Raw genomic sequence first — 20,213 nt, forward strand, 5'->3', positions numbered from 1 at the left:
ACACTAAACCATGATAATTCCCTCCCCTCCCCCACTTTCCCCTTCATAATTCCACTCTCCATAATATCCCTTTCCCTTCTCAATGAGTTTCTCTTTTAATTTGATGTCATCATCTTTTCCTCCTATTATGATGGTCTTGTGTAGGTAGTGCCAGGAGGCACTGTGAGGTCATGGATATCCAGGCCATTTTGTGATTAGAAGAGTGCATTGTAAGGAGCCCTACCTACCCTTTCTTTGGCCCTTACATTCTTTCTGCCACCTCTTCTGCCATGGACCTTGAGCCTTAGAAGGTGTGATAGAGACGTTTCTGTGCTGAGCACTCCTCCATCACTTCTTCTCAGCACTATGGTGCCTCTTGAGTTATCCCAGAGGTCACTGCCATCTGAAAAGAGAAGCATCTCTAATCAAAAGTGAGAGTAGCATTAACATATGGGTATGAACATTAAGAAAAGTGTTTACAGGGCTGTTTGGTGAGCATAATATATGCATTTAGCCAGACAAGAGCAGGCGTTACACCCCTAGGGCTCATGACCTTCCCCATCATAGGTTTTCAGCATCTGGCATGTATTCTTTCCTGTGGAGCAGGCCTCCAGTCCAATGAAAAAGCAGTTGGTTTCCCCCATAACTGACATACCACTATTGCACCCATTGGCTCATTTGGCCTGGCTGGCCAAACTTAAGGCTTGCAGTAGCCACTGTTGCTTATCCCCACTGATGAATTCTCTCTCTCCAATGGTGCTGCATGCAGCATAGTTTTTTTTTTTTTTTCCCTAGCTTTCTGTTAGCTGATCTACAGGGAAAAAGTTTTCACCTCAGATGCAGCTTGATTTCTCAGTGACTTGCAGCCCAAGCATGTGGAGTCTTTGGCAATAGGGTTGTTCTTTTTTTTTTTTTTTTTTTTTTTTTTTTTTGGTTTTTTGAGGTAGGGTCTCACTCTATTCCAGGCTGACCTGGAATTCACTATGTATTCTCAGGGTGGCCTCGAACTCATGGCGATCCACCTACCTCTGCCTCCCAAGTGCTGGGATTAAAGGCGTGCGCCACCACGCCCGGCCAATAGGGTCATTCTTACCATCTATTCTTGGTGAAAAACCAAGAGCTTTGGCAATAGTCTGTAATGTTTTGAGTGTATCAGGGATCTACCTGGCCAAAAACTAACTGGAAGGTATTCCATCCCTGGCACTGAAAATTTTCTATCAGTCTATGGTTTCTGGTGCTCCATTATCCAAAAAGTAGGTTCCCATATAGCTCATTCATAACATCTCGAATTTTGATTAACTGTCCTCCCATCCTTCTTTATTCAATCTCTTCCTCTGACCCTTGCTTAGACCATTGCACCCCCAGTAATCTCTTCTTCTACTTATATACAATACCATCCATCCCCTTAATCCTCCATTCTCCTCCCTCCCTTATAGTCCCTTTCTAGCTTGCTGGCCTCTGCTACTGCTTTTTATTTCAACTCACATATGTCTAAACATTTTGGTGCTAGGATCCAAATATGAGAGAGAACATGTGACGTTTGGCTTGCTGGGCCAGGGTTAGCTTGCTTAGTATAATCCTTTCCAGATCCATTCATTTCCCTGCAAATTTCATAATTTCATTTTTCTTTACTGCTGAAAAGAACTCCACTCTATAAATGTACCACATCTTCATGACCCACTCATCAGTTGAGGGACATCTAGGCTGGTTCCATTTCCTATCTATTGTGAATGAATAGAGCAGAAATAAACATGGTTGAGCAAGTATCTCTAAGGTAGTGAGAAGAGTCCTTAGGATATATGCCTAGGAGTGTTATAGGTGGGTCATATGATAAATCTATTTTTAGCTATCGCAGGAACCTCCACACTAATTTCCACAATAGCTGTACCAGACAACATTCCCACCAATAGTGTAGAAGGGTTCCTCTTTTTCTGCATCCTTGCCAGCATTTATTGTCATTTATCTTCTTGATAATAGCCATTCTGACAGGAGTGACATGAAATCTCCAAGTAATTTTAATTTATATTTCCCTGATGGCTAAGGATGTAGAATATTTTGGGCGGGATGTTTACAGATCATCTGTATTTCTTCTTTTAAGAACTCTATTTAGTTCCATAGCTCAGTTTTTAATTTTTTATTTGATTTTTATAAAAACGTGAATTATGTGTATATAAATTACATATTATATTGGGCTGGAGAGATGGCTTAGTGGTTAAGTGCTTGCCTGTGAAGCCTAAGGACCCCGGTTTGAGGCTCGGTTCCCCAGGTCCCACGTTAGCCAGATGCATAAGGGGGCGCACGCGTCTGGAGTTCGTTTGCAGAGGCTGGAAGCCCTGGCGCGCCCATTCTCTCTCTCTCCCTCTATCTGTCTTTCTCTCTGTGTCTGTCACTCTCAAATAAATAAATTTAAAAAAATTACATATTATATATCAGGCAATCTTATTAATTTGAATATTTTAAAAAAATAAATAAAACTAAATAAAAACATAAGAGATAAATAAAAACTTGACTTTGCATGTCATTCTTGAGCAGGGACCATGCTAATCTTCTCTTTATCGTTCTAGTTTTAGTATATGTGCTACCAAAGCGAGCACCCACAGCCTATTTTTACCTTAAGCTTTAAGTTCATTGTATGTCCTGGATATTAATCCTCGGTCAGATGTGTAGCTGGCAAAGATTTTCTCCCATTCTGTAGGTGCCTCTTTGCTCTATTTACAGTGTCCTTTGCTGAATCAAAGCTTTTCAATTTCATGAGGTCCCAGTGGTTGATTAGTGGATTTGTTTCCTGAGCAACTAGGGTTATATTAAGAAAGTCATTGCCTATGCCAATAAAAAACATCAAGCTCTTAAGACAATTATTAGGGAGGTCCTGGGTTGTTTGTGCCTTTGCTGACACATTTTTTTTAATATATAATTTATTTATTTGAGAGAAAGAGGAAGAGAGAGAGAGAGAGACAGAGAGAGAGAGAGAGAGAGAGAGAGAATGGGCATGCCAGGGCCTCTAGCCACTGAAAATAAACTCCAGATGCATGTGCCGCCTTGTGCATTTGGCTTACATAATACTGGGGAATCTAACCTGGGTGGTCCTTTGGCTTTGCAGGCAAGTTCCTTAATTGCTAAGCCATCTTCCCAGACCCATATTGGGTTTTGAGTATAAATGCTCACATAAAGTCACTGAAAGCAACACAACATATCATTTCTAGTCATCCCATCTATGTTGTTGGTTATTAATTTTGTTTTTGACACCAGGTCTAGCCCAGATTAACCTGGAACTCACTCTGTAGACCAGGCTGGCCTCAAACTCACAATGGTCCTCTTACTTCAGTTTTCTGAGTGCTGGGATTAAAGTGGTGAGCCACCACACCACAGTAAGTGGTGGGCCTAAGTGGTCACATCTACAGAGAGGTGTGGATTATGTGATGAAGTACTTTTACATTTTACTCTTTAAATATTTTTATTTATTTCATTGCAAGAGAGAGAGAGAGAGGGAGAGAGAGAGAGAGAGGGAACAAGAATAAGAATGGGCATGCTCAGGCCACCCTGTGAGTCTGGTTCCATGTGGGTACTGGGGAATTGAACTCAGGCCAACAGGCTTTGCAAGTAGGCACCCTCAATTGCTGAGCCATCTCCCTAGCCTTTTTACTCTTTTGTGTGTGTGTGTGTGTGTGTGTGTAAGCATATCAGGCAGGCTTTTTGTTAGTGGCTGGGGAACTGAACCCTGGGGCTGGCAGATTTTGTAAGCAAAGTCCTTTAACTGCTGAGCCATCTCCTCAGCCCCTACATTTTACTCTTTTATCTCCCTAATTGTTTATAACCAAAATTGTATGTATTATGTGCACAGTTGTTAGAGTTAAATAGACTGAGAAAACAGAGTTTTCCAGTGTTGTGTATGTGATATCTATGTGCATGCTCAGGCCAGAGGGGAGCAAGGGGTGCCCTTCTCTTATTGCTCATCTGCATATGATCTTAAGACCTGGGTCTCTCTCTCAACCTGAAGGTGATGTTCCAGTGAACCCCAGCTTTCCTCTGGTCTCTGACCCCCCACAGAGTGGATGTAAATACATCCAGCTTTTTCCTTCCTTCCTCCCTCCCTCCCTCCCTCCCTCCCTCCCTCCCTCCCTCCCTCCCTCCCTCCCTCCCTCCCTCCCTCCCTTCCTTCCTTCCTTCTTTCCTTCCTTTCCCTCTCTCTTCCTCTCTTCCCTCCTTAGAGAGAGAGAAAAAGAGAATAGGCACACCAGGGCCTTTTGCACATGATCACTTTGTGCATATGACTTTACACATATGCGGGTACTGAGGAACTGAACCCAGATTGACAGGCTTGCAAGCAAGTGCCTTTAACCACTAAACCACATCAAGCCCCACACCCACCTTTTTATGTTTGTTCTGGGGAGTCAAACTTGGTGGTCTCCAGTCTGAGAGGCCTTTATTGCCAAAGCAGTAAGATTTCTTAATCGCTGAGCCATCTCTCCATCCCTTGCCTTTTCTTTTGCTATCCATATTTAACATTCAAGTGTTTGGATTTGGCAAATGCTAACTTGGCAATCTAAGGGAAGAGAAACTCATTCTCCAAGATGGACATATTGACTTTATTTTCTCTTCCCTCCATCAACCCAACTACACTGCTGACTAATGTTTGTTTGGTTTGCTTTCCTTCCAGATATTGTGTCTAGTCCTTGTCATCACTAACCATCACTGAACTCTTACCGTGGGCCAGGCACTAGTTCATCCATGTATGTGTCCACTACTGTTCCTTTGCTGAACTCCCACCAAACCTTTGTGAGGTAGGTACTAAACAGGCCAGAGAAGCTTGTCTTGTGCAAGCTGGGTCACACAGTTAGCAAGTGAGCTGAGCTGTGTCTCCAGCAGTCTGACTTCAGGCTCTGTATAGGAAAGAAGAAGAGAATGAAACGAGTCTGTGGTTTAAGATTTTTTACTTTATTTCATCGTTGGCATATATACTTTTGTCTAATTGGGAGGTGACTAAAGGCATCTGGGTTTGGTTGATGTGCTGGTTGAAAATTACTATGATTATAAGGATGATTATTATAGTATTTAGTAATTATGCAGTGCTTTATACTTCAAAGAACTATGCTTTATAATCATTTATTAGCTATGTCTCCAAACATCTCTATGAAATAGAGATGCATTTATCATGCATATTGTGCAGAAAGAGAGGCTGAGGCACAGTGAGATGGGCCATCATTTTGATTTAAAAAAAGAAATGAAGGGAGAATTCAATCCTTTCAGTTCTTTTCTCTTATTAAATAGCTCATGCTGGACAAGAATACAAATTCAATTAGTTAAAAATTTTAAATGGCCTGTTTTAAAGTGTCTGTTCTAATACTTTTTCTTAATATTTAATTTAAAATTAAATGCAAAGTATGCTAAAATTGATGACCATTCCCTTTGCAATCATTTTTTTGTTTGTCTGTTTTTAGAGGTAGGCTTTTACTTTAGCCCATGCTGACCTGGAATTCACTATGTAGTCTCAGGGTGGCCTTGAATTTATAGCAATCCTCTCTTACCTTGGCCTCCCGAATGCTGGGACTAAAGGCCACCACACTCACCTTTTATCTTTGTTTTTTTTGAGATCCATTATTTTTGGGCTTTAAAAAAATTATATATTTGGCATGCACCACCATGCAGAGCTTTAAAAATAGTATATTTTAGCCAGGCGTGGTGGTACATGCCTTTAATCCCAGCACTTGGGAAGCAGAGGTAGGAGGATCGCCGTGAATTTGAGGCCACCCTGAGACTACATAGTGATTTCCAGGTCAGCCTAAGGTACAGTGAGATTGTACCCTGAAAAAAACAAACAAACAAAAAATTATTTTTTATTTTTTTATCTTTATTCATTTATTTATTTATGAGAGAGAGAGAATGGGTATGTCCGGGCCTCTAGCCAGTGCAAATGAACTCCAGACACGTGTACCACCTTGTGCATCTGGCTTTATGTGGGTCCTGGGGAATTGAACCTGGGTCCCTAGGCTTCACAGGCAAGTACCTTAGCCACTACATTATCTCCCCAACCCAATTTTTGAGGTTTCTAAAAAAATATTTTTAGCCGGGCATGGTGGCGCATGCCTTTAATCCCAGCACTCAGGAGGTAGAGGTAAGAGGATTGCTGTGAGTTGGAGGCCACCCTGAGACTACATAGTGAATTCCAGGTCAGCCTGGGCTAGAGCGAGACCTTACCTCGATAAACAAAACAAAAAAATTATTATTTGCAAGGAGAGAGAGAATGAATAAGAATGGTCACTGCAGGGCCTCTAGCCCCTTCAAATGAACTCCACATGTGTGCACCACTTTGTGCATACGTGCCACTTTGTGCATCTAGTTTTACATGGGTACTAGAGAATTAAACCTAGGCCATCAGGCTTTGCAAGTAAGCAACTTAACCATTAAGCTATCTTCTCTCTAGCCCCTATTTTTGAGCTTTTAAAAATCACATTTCTGGGCTGGAGAGATGGCTTAGTGGTTAAGCACTTGCCTGTGAAGCCTAAGGACCCCGGTTCGAGGCTCGGTTCCCCAGGTCCCACGTTAGCCAGATGCACAAGGGCGCGCACGTGTCTGGAGTTCCTTTGCAGGGGCTGGAAGCCCTGGCGCGCCCATTCTCTCTCTCTCCCTCTATCTGTCTTTCTCTCTGTGTCTGTCGCTCTCAAATAAATAAATAAAAAAATTAAAAAAAAATCACATTTCTGTCAATGTGACATCTTTGCTCACATTCAAGCTTGCTCTCTCCCGTTTCTGCACACCAGCACTAGTAGACTACAGATACTACTGGAATCCCAGTGTCCATATCACCTTGCTTCTATTGTCTGTGAAAATGTGTCTGTTCACCACATGCATAGGACTCTTGGTGATAAATTTCAATAAAGTCAGACTTCACACAAGTATTAGAGAAAGTTTCAGATGCAGGGCAGTTTGTACACTTCAAAAATGAAGATTATAAACATGTCAGTATGATTGGGATGGAAGTAGGAGGAAGATGAGAAGGATCTGTGTGGGTTTATTACAGCTCCCTATAAAAAGCCTGGAAGAGATACATGCATTCTTCTATAAATCCAGTGTCTTTCAGGTGGGAGGCCGTCATAGCCCCGGCACATGGGAAAGGCTCAATAAATATTAGTTTAGTGGTTAAGAGTGTGTCTCTGGAGACAGATTGTCTGGATTCTAATCCTGGCTCTATCGCTGGCTAGCTACCTTAACTAGCCGTGCTGGTGTTTCTCCATCTAGAGCAAGGGGAAGGAAAGACCATAGAGTAGGTTATCATGAAATTTATTGAAGCTTTGATACTGTCTTTTCCACATCCAAGAAAGTTGGTAAATATCAATCAACTACAACTCCTTTAAGGCATTGGTGCTGATGATGTATGTAATTTGATATCTGTACTTGCCTTGTTCAAGTGCCATAATCTGCTACCCAAGAAAAACAATTCAAAACTTTCTCAAAATACATTAGAATAAGTAATTATGAAGATGAATAAAATTGATAAGGCAAGGCTGAAGAGACGGTTCAGTGGTTAAGGTGCTTACCTACATAACCTAAGGACCCAGGGTTCAATTCCCTGGTATCCACATAAACTCAGATGTACAAGGTGGCTCATGCATCTGGAGTTTGTTTGCAGTGGCTGGAGGGCCAAGAGCGTCCATTCTCATTCTCTCTCTCTTTCTCTCTCTGCCTGTTTCTCTCTCTCTTAAACAAATAAATAAATAAAATAGTTTTTAAAAACTGATAAAGCAAAATTCTATATTTGTTTCTTCCTTCCTTCCTTTCTCCTTTCCTCCCCACCCCCTTCCTTCCTTTCTTTTTGTAAAGATTTAGCAGAGAGAGATAGAAGAGAGACAGACTTCAGACAGGGCTGGAGATATGGCTTAGTAGTTAAGATGCTTGCCTGCAAGTCCTAAGGACCCAAGTTTGATTCTCCAGTACCCACATAAGCCAGATGCACAAGGTGATGCATGTATTTGGAGTTTGTTTTCAGTGGCTGAAGGCCTTGGCATACCCATTCTCTCTCTCTCTCTCCATCTGCCCCTTTCTCTCTCTCTCACTTGCTCGCTCAAATAAATATAATATTAAAACAAGATTTTTGAAAAAGAAGAGGGACTGGAGAAATGGCTTATTGGTTAAGGTGTTTCCCTGAGAATCCAAAGGACCCAGGTTCAATTCCCCAGGACCCACGTAAGCCAGATGCACAAGAGGCATATGCATCTGGAGTTCATTTGCAGTGGCTAGAGGCCCTGATGCGCCCATTCTCTCTCTCTTCTTTTTTTAATTTTTAAATTTTTTAAAAAATTATTTTATTTTATTTATTCATTTGCAAACAGAGACAGACAGAGACAGAATGAGCACACCAGGGCCTCTAGCCACTGCAAATGAACTCCAGATGTGTGTGCCACCTTGTCACTTTGCATGGGTACTAGTGAATTGAACCCAGGTCATTAGGCTTTGCAGGCAAGAGCTTTAATCACTGAGCCATCTCTCCAGCTCCCTATACTTGTTTCTTTAAGCTCTCCTCTACATGCTCTTCCTTTCCATGGGCCTCAGACTCAGTGTCTTCTATGAAGATTTTACTTGTGAGGGAGGCCAACTCACTGTGTTTCCTATCAAAAGCAGATCTATGTCAGCCAAAGACAAAAATGTCTTCTGGATGCATCCCAGGTATTTGCTAGAGGGTTGGTAGTATCAAGTGGTGCCAGAAATTGGGGTTAAAAGTTTCTTGACTTAAATTTTTTTGTTTTTGGACAGAACTATGGGACAAACAACACCTTTGAGAGCCATTTCCCTCCCCACCGATCTTTCCATATATTCTAAGAGTAAAACATATATAATATGGGTTGAAGAGATGGCTTAGAAGTTAAGGCATTTGCCTGTGAAGCCTAAGGACCCAAGTTCAATTCCTCAGTACCCACGTAAACCAGATGCACATTTGAAGTTTGTTTGCAATGGCTAGAGGCCCTGACACACCAATTCTCTCTCTCTCTCTCTCTGCCTCTCTCAAACAAATAAAAACATAATATTTTTAAAAACATATATAATACATGGTGCTGTTATTTGAAGAAAATGCTCTCAGCTGGGTGTGGTGGTACACATCTTTAATCCCAGCACTTGGGAGGCAGAGAGGTAAGAGGATTGTCATGAGTCCAAGGCCAGCCTGAGGCTCCATAGTGAATTCCAGGTCAGCCTGGGGCTAGAGTGAAACCCTATCTCAAAACAAAAAACAAAAAACAAAACAAAACAAAAAAGCCAAACAAAGAAAAAGGAAAAGAAAATGCTTTCCAAGCACTTGTACTAAGGAAGGTATAAAAGGTGAGGTAGATGAAATAGGAGTCTTCAGATTTAAGAAATTCTAGTCAGGTGTTATTGAACACATCATATAACATGAAGATGGAGGGAGCAAGAAAGATTTTGAGCCTGAGGCCACCTTGAGCTATACAGTGAGACCCTGCCCCTTCTCTCCCCCAAAAGCTGTAAGTCTGGCCAGGCAGGTGACAGGGTCATAGAAGACAGTAGAAAATATCATAGGAAGCACAGGACTCAGACTCAAGCTGAGTTGTAAAGGATCAGGTCTCTGTTAAAACAGACCAAACAGAAACAAGAACTCCAGTATTTCAATGCCTGGCAAAGGCTAAACACCCAAGTAGATGGCTCTTTTGTTGAACAAACTGCCTAAATGGATTTTGGGGGTAGGAGCTTTGCAGAGAGGGGCCATTGCTTTGCATGGTTCCAGTGGATGTGTGGTCTGTGTGACTGGCACCCCCTTGAGCAACATTCATGTTGTATTCTTTGTGAATGGTACCCCCTGGAATTGTGCAATCTGGCTATTAAGTCAATAAAAATGGCCTGGTGTCTGGCCTGAGATAAGGATTGAGAACCAAATCCTTCTACATAATAAAATAGCAGGAATGTTAAGTCCTCCCTGGTGAGTAGAGGCAGAAGAGGAGAGTGGTGTCTGGAATGGAGAGAAGAAAAGGTGTCTTTAGGGTGAGGATGGGCTGGCCATTTGCTGATAAATTGGAGTCTATGAACTTGGTGAGATAGTCCTGTAATTTTAATTTATTTATTTTGGGTGCCAGGGATAGAACCTAGGGCTTTGGGCATGTTAAACACATACCCCAACACCTGTAATTTTTAGATGGGAGTTTACTGTATGCCTTAGTCTGATCTTGAATTTATGACTGCCTTCACTTCCAAAGTGTTGGGATTACAGACACAGGCTTAAGCCACCATGTTCTGCTCTTTTTTTTTTTTTTTTTTTTGGTGGTAGGTCTCATTCTAGCTCAGGCTGACACAGCATTCACACTATGCTTCCAATCTGGCTTCAAACTCACAGTGATCCTCCTACCTTTGCCTTCGGAGTGCTGGTATTAAAGGGGTGAGCCATCACGCTTCTTGTAACTCTTTTGTTTGTTTTTTCTAGGCGGGGGCTCCCTTTAGCCCAGGCTGACCTGGAATTCATATGTAGTCTCAGGTGCCACCACACCCAGCTCTCCTTGTAATTTACAAAAAAAAAAAAAATTTAAGATTAAATTAAAAAAATTTTTTTTGTTTATTCTTTATTTATTTGAGAACAATAGACAGAGAAAGAGGCAGATAGAGAGAGAGAGAGAGAGAGAGAGACTGGGCGGGTCCTGGGGAATTGAACCTGGGTCCTTTGGCTTTGCAGGCAAGCGCCTCAATCACTAAGCCATCCCTCCAGCCCAAGATTTAATTTTTATTTACTTCTTTTTTTATATAGTTATTTGTTTGAGAAAGAGAAAGAGGAAGAGAGGGAGAGAATGGGTGCACCAGGGCCTCCAGCCACTGCCAACAAACTCCAGACGCATGCACCCTCTTGTGTATCTGGCTTATGTGGGTCCTGGAGAATAGAACTAGGCTCTTTTGGCTTTAGGATCTTTTGGCTTTGCAGGCAAACACTTTAACTGCTAAGTCGTCTCTCCAGCCCAAGAATTAACTTTTATTTATTTGAGACAGACAGAGGGACAGAGAGAGAGTGAGAATGGGCGCGCCAGGGCCTCTGGCCACTGCAACTCCAGACACATGTGCCACGATGTGCATCCGGCTTATGTGGGAGCTGGAAAATCGGAAAGGGGGTCCTTAGGTTTCACAGGCATGCGCCTTAACCACTGAGCCATCTCTCTAGCCCTCTTTGTATATATTTTTTTAATATTTCATTTGGAAGCGGGGGTGAGGGGAGAGAAAATGGGCACTCCAGGGCCTCCTGCCACTGCAAAGGAACTCCAGATGCACTCTCCACTTTGAGCCTCTGGCTTTATGTGGGTACTGGGAATTTGAACCTTGGCCACCAGGCTTTGAAAGCAAGTGCCTTTAACTGCTGAGCCATCTCTTCAGCCCTTTGCTTGTAGTTTTTAAAAGACATGCATAAGGGCTGGAGAGGTAGCTTAGCGGTTAAGCGCTTGCCTGTGAAGCCTAAGGACCCCGGTTCGAGGCTCGATTCTCCAGGACCCACGTCAGCCAGATGCACAAAGGGGTGCACGCATCTGGAGTTCATTTGCAGTGGCTGGTGCGCCCATTCTCTCTCTCTCCCTCTCTCTCCCTCTTTCTCTGTCCATCGCTCTCAAATAAATAAATTAAAAAAAAAAAAAAGACATGCATAAAATCCTTAGTCATTTCCCTTCAGGAGAAACTGGTAAATGAAGTTGAACAACTGTTTGGGGGCACTTTTCTACATGAATCAGAAAATAACCAGCAAATACTTCATTGATCAGGCTCACAAGCAATAGCTGCCTAATTGCACAATACCGTAACTTGCCTTTTTATACTGCTTTTCTTCAAAGAGCTGAAAACGTTTAATTTCCTCATTTAGTCTGACATTCTAGTGTGGGAGGGGCAGATTTATGATAACATTATTTATAGATGAAGAAATTGAAAATAGAGATTAAATCGCTTACTCAGTGCTGCATAGCCAGGGTGGTGGAGCCCACACTGGAATTTGGTTTTCCAGGCTCCAGCCACAAAGTGGAAAATGCATGAGTCTTGGAATTAGAGGGATCTTTGACCAATCCTGTTTTTGCCCTCTTACAAGAATGTAGCCTTAAGTCGATTACTTCACCTAAGTCTCAGTTATTCTCATTTGTAAAAGAAAGGCCATAAAACCTCATAGCACTGGAAGATTAATTTAGAAAATGCATGCAAAACTTTGACACAGAGCAGTTCGAAAGTAAGATTTGTTCCACCCCCCCCCAATCCAGGGCTATCTGGTCACATTTCAGTAGAATTTTACATCATTAAGAAGAATCCTCCGCTAAAACTATTTTTTTTTCCCCCAAACTCATCTCCTCTGGAGAGCAGAACATGAATTAAAACGTTCCAAAATGTCATTAACTTTAGGGGAAGAAGCTCTGCTGGGTTGTGGATGTAGCTCACTGGCACTCGCCTCCCTCGCTCTGAGGCCCTGATTGCAATCCTCAGCTCTGCAGAACAAAAACAAACAAAACTTTTGTGGGTTCAATGAGAGGGTGTGTGTGGGGAGAGGAGTGTGGAGGGGCATGAGAAGGTGAACCTGTCCAAAATATATGCAACACATGTACAAAAATTGTCAATACATAAATAAACAAACAAACCCTCTTTGCTAGATTTACTCCTGTTGGAGATAATTAGAAGAGGAGGATAAATTCTTAGGGTATAGTGGTTCTCAAAGGGTTTATCAGAATCCCCTTCTGGTTCACAAGTTCTGGGGTGGGGGGCCCTGGTAATTTGCATTTATAACAAGTTTCCAGGTGATGTTGAGCAGCTCATTCAACCTTGAGAAGTACTATCACAGGGAAGAGAAAGGCTGGGGATGCCACCCAGCACTTTGTTTAACAAGCCCTGCAGGCGATGCCGAAGCTCTGCTGGCAGAGTTGGTGAAAAGCATTTGGCCAAACAGATTCACTTTCAGATCCTAGCTATACTTACCAGGTAGATGACCAGATGTAATGAATGAGCCATGTGGAGCTCTTTGGTTTCCTACGGCTAGAGCCGGCCTGCTGGTGTCTGTGAGTGAGGATTCCTCTCTCCAGGTCCAGTAAGTTTTGCCAGCATAGGCTTTTTTTTTTTTGCTTTGCACTGAGAGACATGAAAGGCTGCTTGAATTTGAGTGTTATAGAGGCATTTACAAACACTTCCGCAATCACACACACAAAAATAAGGCAACACTTTAAATAAAGTCTGTAGAAATGGGCTTGTTTACATCTGGAATTTGTAATAAGGGGTTCTCAAGTATTTCCACTTTACCCTACCATTCTTAGTAGAATGTTTAAGAATTTTTAAGAATGTTTAAGACTTCCCTCATATCCCCATGCCTTTTTTTTTTTTTTCAGACACTACGCATGCCGAGTCTCTTTTTCTTTCTCTTTCAGACAAGATTTCATGTAGCTCAGGCTGGCTTTGAATTTCTGTTCCTCCTGCCTCCGCTTCCTAAGTACTAGTTTTTCACTTTTCAATTAATTTTTTTTTTTTACTTCTTTTAAGATTTGGCTTCAAATACAAAATCTATCTCCAATATTGATGCCTTTCTGATTTTGCAGCCGAGGAATCTTTTTTTTTTGTTGTTTTAATCTTTTCTATTTGTATGATATCTTACTTTGTGGGTTCTCATACTGCCTCTGCTCAGAGCTTCAGACAGAACCAGGTCTTTTCTATTGCTTGTTGCTGGCGAGGTATAAAAATTGTGGATTTATCTAGTGCTACATGCTTAGAAATGTTTACCATGCATTATCATTTTAATTTCTGAAATCCAAAGATGAACACACACACGCATGCGCCTGCGCGAGGAAAACGAGGTTTAAAGGTAAAGTAACTTGCCAGTGTGAAAAAATAAAACAGGATCCAGGTGCTAAGATCCTATAGTTTTCCCCCTCCCCCAGGCTTGGCATTTGTGGACGTGCAAGTGATTCCCGATATATAGGAATAAAATTCAGTTCCTGTCCTTAAAGAATTACAAAAAAAAAAAAAAATATCTGGTTCGGGACAGACGAGTTATACACACACGCACCATGAGTTAAAGAACAATCAAGAGTCAACATCTTTGGTACTGAGTTTGGTTAAGACAGGTTTTCCTCCTCGGGAAGGTGTACAAAATACCACCAACTTTGGCTAATGATTTAAAGAATGCACCCGAAGCGCTTCACGGTGTCTACCACGTAGCAAGTATTTAATACAGGCGAACAATTATTTTTCCGCGAGACAGATGGGAGCGCAGATAACCCCGCGCGCCAGGTGAGCGCTCCGGGCTCCGACAGTTCAGGTCTCGGAGCGTCGGGCGGTCTCAGCGCTAGAAGTCGCGGGCTGGAGGGGAAGGACGCCAGCAGCGGGTCGGGCAGGGGGGCCGCCAGCCGGCGACCGGATCGCGAGGCGAGGGGCCGCGGGGCCGAGGCGGGCAGCAGAAGCCCGGGGGCGGTGGACCCGCGAGCGCCCGCCCCCGCCGGCCCGCCCCGCCCCGCCCCGCCCCGCCCGGGAGGCCCTGGCAGCTCCAGCCCGCGAGCAGTTCCGGTGCCAAAACCCTTCCCTCCCCCGCTCCCCCGGAAGTGCTTTTCTAGGGTTCGGGCCGCACAGAGGCCTGCTAAGCCGCGGCCGCCGAGGCTCCGAGGGCTGCGAGCGAGGGGCTGCCGTCCCCGTGAGGACGCGGAGGTCGCGGCCCGCCGCCCCGCGCCTGCCAGCGCCCGCTCCCGCGGTGAGTGGCGGGGAAGCGCACGGGGCCCGGCCGCGAGCCCGCGCCGGGGAAGGCGCCCCCCACTCCCGCCGGCCCCCCGCTGCCGGCTCGCTCCGGGGCTCCCGGCGCCCCGCTCCTCAGCTGTCGGGGCTCCGCGGTCGGCCGCCGGCCCGCGGGGCGGGCAGAAGCGGGCTGCGGGGGCCCCGGGCCGGGGTGCGGGCGTTGGTGGTGGGCGGGGCGGGGTGGGGAAGGGGGTTCCCGGAGCTCTGGCTGCCGCAGGGACCGGAGAGCGGGGGTGCGCCGGGCTCCCGTCGGGGCTCCCCCTGCTTTCTGCCCTCTCCGCTTTGGGTGTCTGTTGAACCTGATGCCGGGAACCCGGACGCCAGTCTCTCCGCTGGGCTCCGGTGCCCGGCTTTCGCCGCCTCTTGAGTCTTTCCCCCCCTCCCCGCGCTTCGTAACGAGCCTGGGTCCCTGGGGTGTCGTGGGCTCGGTCCCAGGGTGGGGCACTCACCGTGGATGCTGGGGAGCTCCTGCCTAGGCTGGATTTGGGACGGTGCTTGGGACTGGGTAAGGATGCCTACGTAGGTCACTGAGGCATTCCTCCAAGGGTCCTGCTCACTTGAAAGTTTGCTTGAAACTGTTGTTGAACTTAACTTTTTTTTTTTTTTTGAAACCAACGATTTGAGGGAAATCATAGTTCACATAAATATCCCTGGTTCCTTGCTGACGTAAAAATGAAGCTATTCTCTAACCAGCCCTCCTAATTCCTGTGGTTATCCCAAGTCGCAGTTGTGTGATGAGTTCAGACGGAGGATATTGCACGAATCGATTGCAGTGGTTTGGAGAATTCCATCCTTCTCGCCCCAAGTTTACGTTCATATTTGGAACTGTCATTTCTTAAACTCTTAAAGAAAGATTGTCCTCAGTTTCTCCCGAGAGGTTCCTTATACAGTTACAGCTGTTGTTGCGATGCAGAAATTCCCACAGGTGGGCAGAAGTGTTTTATTTGTTTAAACTTACGAAGTGTTTACTTCGGATAAACTGAGAATTTCCTAGAGAAGAAAATGGTGTAGGTAGCAGTGAACAGATTCTAGGTAGTATAGTACTGGGGAACGGTTTGTAGAAAATAGAGTTTTTTCATTTATTGCTTTAAAAAATAATAACCAGAAGGGAATTAATTTTCTGCAGATGTCCAGTGTTTTTGCAGTGTAAAGTATACACAAGGTTTCGTGAAACCAATGGCACTGTCTTCACGTTTCATATTATGCTTATATTAAGGTTTATACTGTAGGGCTTTTTTGGGTCCTTATGTCATTCTCTCGCTCCACCACTGGAAGGGGAGGTGATATCATAAATTATGGAAAACAGAAAGAAGGGACAATACAAGTTCTGGGAACTTTCGTATGCACAGGAAAGTTTATTTTCAGGTTGTTGATATTAAACAGGCAAAGGGGTGGTGTTGGTTTCAATCCCTGGAAGAAAATTGGAGGACAGAGAAGTTGTACAGTTTTTAGGTTTAGGTAGAAGCTGTAGAGTCTTGTGGATTGAAGTGCTTATTTGTTTAGAGCACAAAGTTTGAGTATTGAAACTGAGATTCTGGAGCAGGAGGCAAGTTAGGTTTGTTTATGGATCTGTAGTGTTTTATGGAGATTGTAAGAGCAGAAAAAGGAAATTGGTGAAAATCAGATACTGTCAGTCATTGCAAATTTTAATTTCATTGCTCAAGTCAATTCAAGGAGAAGTGAGCATTTTCTGTGTTCAGTGATGTAGGAGCAAATAAAGACAGTTATAACTTAGATTAGTGTTTTGACAATAATTTTCTAAGTTGTGTCTGAAATCATGAGAAATTAAATTGTATTCTCTAGAATACTTAGTGTTTTAAATACTGGGACTTAATGTTGAGGATTGATGTGGGGTGAAAAGTACTGTGCTAAGCATTCTATGTCACAAGGATTAAGTCTGGTTTAGGAACTTTGGATCTAGTATGGGTTTACCATATAAATAAATATCTGGCTGGGTGTGGTACTTGGGATGCAAGGAGGCAGAGGTTAGGTCCTAACCTGGGCTACATTTCTAGACTCTGTTCAAAACAAAGAACCAGGGCTGAGGAAATGGCTCAGGTGTTTGCTTGCAGAGCCTGCCAGCTAGGGTTCAATTTTACAGTACACATGTAAAGCCAGATACACAATGTAGTGCATGTGTCTGGAGCTCATTTGCAGTGGTAGGAGGCCCTGATGTGCCTATACTCACTCGTTCTCAAATAAATGAAAATATTCAAAACAACCAAAGACCCTATCAAACAAACAACCGAAGAAATATATGAAACACTTAATCACATTGGGTGGGTTGATCTAAAGTTTGGAGTAGTAAAAAAAAAGTTTAATTTAGCTGAGATAATCATGGGAACTAGTAGAGATACGGTAATGAAAGAATAGTTTAGATGCTATTAGATAGTTTAGATACAGTGGGCTCCTATTTATTTTGCACTAGGTTCTATTTAAATTTCACAGTAACATAAGCATTTTTTCAATTTTCTTGGTTTATTTTGGCTGTAGACTTTTTATTTATTTATTTGAGAGTCGGGGGGGGGGGGGAGAGAATGAATGGGCACGTGCGCCAGGGTCTCCAGTCACAGCAAACTCCAGATGCATGCGCCTTCTTGTGCCTCTGGCTTATGTGGGTCCTTTGGAATCAAACCGGTATCCTTTGGCTTTGCAGGCAAGGACCTTAACTGCTAAGCAGGGTTTCAGTGTAGCCCAGGCTTAACTGAAAGTAGCTCTGGCTGGCCTCATACCCATGGTGATCTTCCTACCTCCACATCCCAGGTGCTGTGATCAAAGGTGTGTTTTGTGATGCTAGGGAGTCTCAGGTATGTTGTTAGTTGTTCTGGCTCTGTGGCCACAGGTAATAGTCTGTATTTGAGGCCAGATCCTTCTGGTGCAAAGGCCAGTGTTTTGTTTCTGTTATAGGTGCTACCTCCCAGTAAACGAGTATCTAAATTTAATGTTAAGGAGTTTAAGACTTTTCTGAAAGAAAGATGCAGGGATTAGGATTAGGTGGACTAAGAAGGCCTTTCAAAAAAGTGAATTACAATAGAAACGTGGGAGGTGGGAAGGATCATTGTGTAGAGAAAAGATACTGGACCAGATTATATGGAATGTAGGGCTCATTTTGGGAATTAAAGATAAGATTAAAAGTTTAAATTGGGACTGGATTGTGGAGTATGTTTAAATGTGGTGTTTAGAAAATGGACTGATAGCCAGTAATGTAGTGTGCAGAACGCTTTTTGGTGGCAGGCTGACTCTCATTATCCTGCTGAAAATACTGGGAAAGGGCAATGGGAATGAGATAGTAGCAAAGGCTTATTAGGACCCAGCAACTGATGTAGTTGGTAGACAGAGGGCGGCCTTGACAGGGAAGATTCAGAGGAGATGGAAATTGAAAGTTACACCTTATAAGTGCGGCTGATGTTGATTGTGGTACAGTTACTGGAAATATGGGCAAGGAGGAGTTGAATAATTACATTGGGTTCATATATCTGGAGGGTTTTTGTTTGCTTGTTTGTTTTGAGATAGGCTAGCCTCATATTTGAAGTTCTTGTGTTTTTAATATACTTTCTGGAAATACAGGTTTGCATTTCAGGAGAGAGGTCAGAGCTAGGCATGTATTGCATATGGATATAGGGAAAAATACAAATACATTATTCATATAGATCTAACAAATTGAATCTGTTTAAGGATGAAAGTGCCAAGAAAGTGGAGTGGGGAAAGAAAAAGAAAGCAACAACAACAAAGGCATCTGTTTAAAGCAGGAGGAAAAACTAGAGTGAACTACATTATGCAGCTGTGCAGTGGGTAAAGAATTTGATAGTCTGTACAGCTTCCTTGCGCTGCAGGTTCAGATGGAATAAAAAAAGAATCTGATTCTTAAAAATTTAATGGGGGCTTGAGAATATGGCTTAGCTGTCTGCCAGTCCAGGTTCAGTCCCCCAGGACCCACATAAAGTTGGACTTAAAAGTTGCTCATGCATCTGGCATTCCTTTGCAGTAGCAAGAAGCTTTGGCATGTTCAGACATAGTGAGTTTGAGGCCATCTTGGGCTGCATGAGACCCTGTTTAAAAAAGAAAATCTGGGCTGGGAAGATGGCTTAGAGGTTAGGGTGCTTGCCTGCAAAGCCTAAGAACTCACATTCAAATCTCCAGGTCCCACATAAGCTAGGTGCACAGTGACACAGACCATAATGTTGTATATGCACACAAGGGCTCACACCTCTAAAGTTTGTTTGCAGTGGCCGAAGACCCCATTCTCTCTTTGTCAACTTAAAAAAAAAAATCCAGGACTGGAGAGAGATGGTTTAGCAGTTAAGGCATTTGCCTAAGGACCTAGGCTCGATTCCACCAGATGTACAAGGTAGAACATGTGTCTGAATTTCTTTTGCAGTGGATGGAGGTCCTGGCACACCCATTTCTTTCTTTCTGTTTGTGTGTCTGTTTGTTTCTGAAAGTATATAAAATATTTTAAAAAATTCAGTTAGGAAGCAAAGTGTTCTTGGTTTTGCTAGCAAGAATGCTATGCTGCTTATCATTACTTTGTTTCAGAGAGAACATATTCTTTAGAATCATTTGGTTCAGACTGTAAAAATTTGATTACTTTAAAGCCATGTTTGGCTGTTTCCTTTGGACATTTGCTTGGTAAGTGATATGTGGGAATTTGAAAGTAAATGTCTGTTACACTTTTATTTTTGTGTATGGTTTTAATTTTTATTTCAATATTAAAAAAACTCCAGCCGAACATGGTGGCACATGCCTTTAATTCCAACCCTTGGGAGGCAGAGGTAGGTGGATTGCTATGAGTTCTAGGCCACCCTGAGACTACATAGTGAATTTCAGGTCAGCCCAGGCTAAAGTGAGACCTTACCTCAAAAATAAAATAAACATAAAACCACAAAACTCTTGACTATTTAAAGATAATGTGCTTTATATTACTATGGCTCTTAATACTGCCCAATTTAGAAAATGACATTTACATTTTTTTTTCTAATAATCTGTTTTTATTGTAGTGTTGAGGGATCAAGTCTGGAGCCTCAAGCATGTTAGACAGGTGCTCTACCACTGAGCTGCACCTCAGCCCAATATAAGTACTTTGATTAACATGAACACTTGAAAAAATTTTTTTAATATTCATTTTTATTTATTTATAAGAGACAGAGAGAGAATGGGCACGCCAAGGCCTCTAGCCCCTGCAAATGAATGCCAGATGCATGTGTCACCTTGTACATCTGGCTTACGTGGGACCTGGAGAATTGGACCTGGGTCCTTAGGCTTTACAGGCAAGTGCCTTAACTGCTAAGTCATCTCTCCAGCCCAATATGAACACTTAAAAAAATACATATTTATTTAAGAGAGACAGAGTCAGAGGGAGAGGGAGAGAATGGGTGCACCAGGGTCTCCAGCCACTGCAAACAAACTCCGGACACATGTGCCACCTTATGCATCTGGCTTATATGGGTCCTGAGGAATTGAACCTGGATCCTTTTGGGGTAAGCACCTTGACCACTAAGCCATCCTCCAGCCCAACATGA

General features: G+C 43.2%; 1 protein-coding gene, 1 long non-coding RNA gene and 1 other non-coding gene across 6 annotated transcripts in view; 1 reads left to right on the forward strand and 2 right to left on the reverse strand.

The window, feature by feature from the left end:
* Frs2 (fibroblast growth factor receptor substrate 2) overlaps window positions 1-20,213 on the forward strand; it is a 154,604-nt gene that overhangs the window by 15,165 nt on the left and 119,226 nt on the right. For 2 of the 4 annotated variants that reach the window (XM_045151874.1, XM_045151876.1), the window contains exon 2: window positions 4,637-4,760. The gene's annotated coding sequence lies outside the window, so the exon portion shown is untranslated. Of the gene's footprint in view, window positions 1-4,636; window positions 4,761-14,598; window positions 14,654-20,213 lie in introns of those variants that run through there. The other 2 variants (XM_045151875.1, XM_045151878.1) reach the window with 1 other exon arrangement.
* Window positions 337-13,042, reverse strand: LOC123461458. The gene is made up of 3 exons (XR_006637704.1): window positions 12,898-13,042; window positions 4,684-4,859; window positions 337-382 (listed from the first exon to the last, which is right to left on the reverse strand). It is a non-coding gene; the product is annotated as an uncharacterized LOC123461458 (long non-coding RNA).
* LOC123461851 lies at window positions 2,467-2,573 on the reverse strand. Its single transcript, XR_006637915.1, has one exon. It is a non-coding gene; the product is annotated as a U6 spliceosomal RNA (small nuclear RNA).

Source organism: Jaculus jaculus, chromosome 6 (assembly GCF_020740685.1).
Source record: "Jaculus jaculus isolate mJacJac1 chromosome 6, mJacJac1.mat.Y.cur, whole genome shotgun sequence".
Lineage (NCBI taxonomy): Eukaryota > Metazoa > Chordata > Mammalia > Rodentia > Dipodidae > Jaculus > Jaculus jaculus.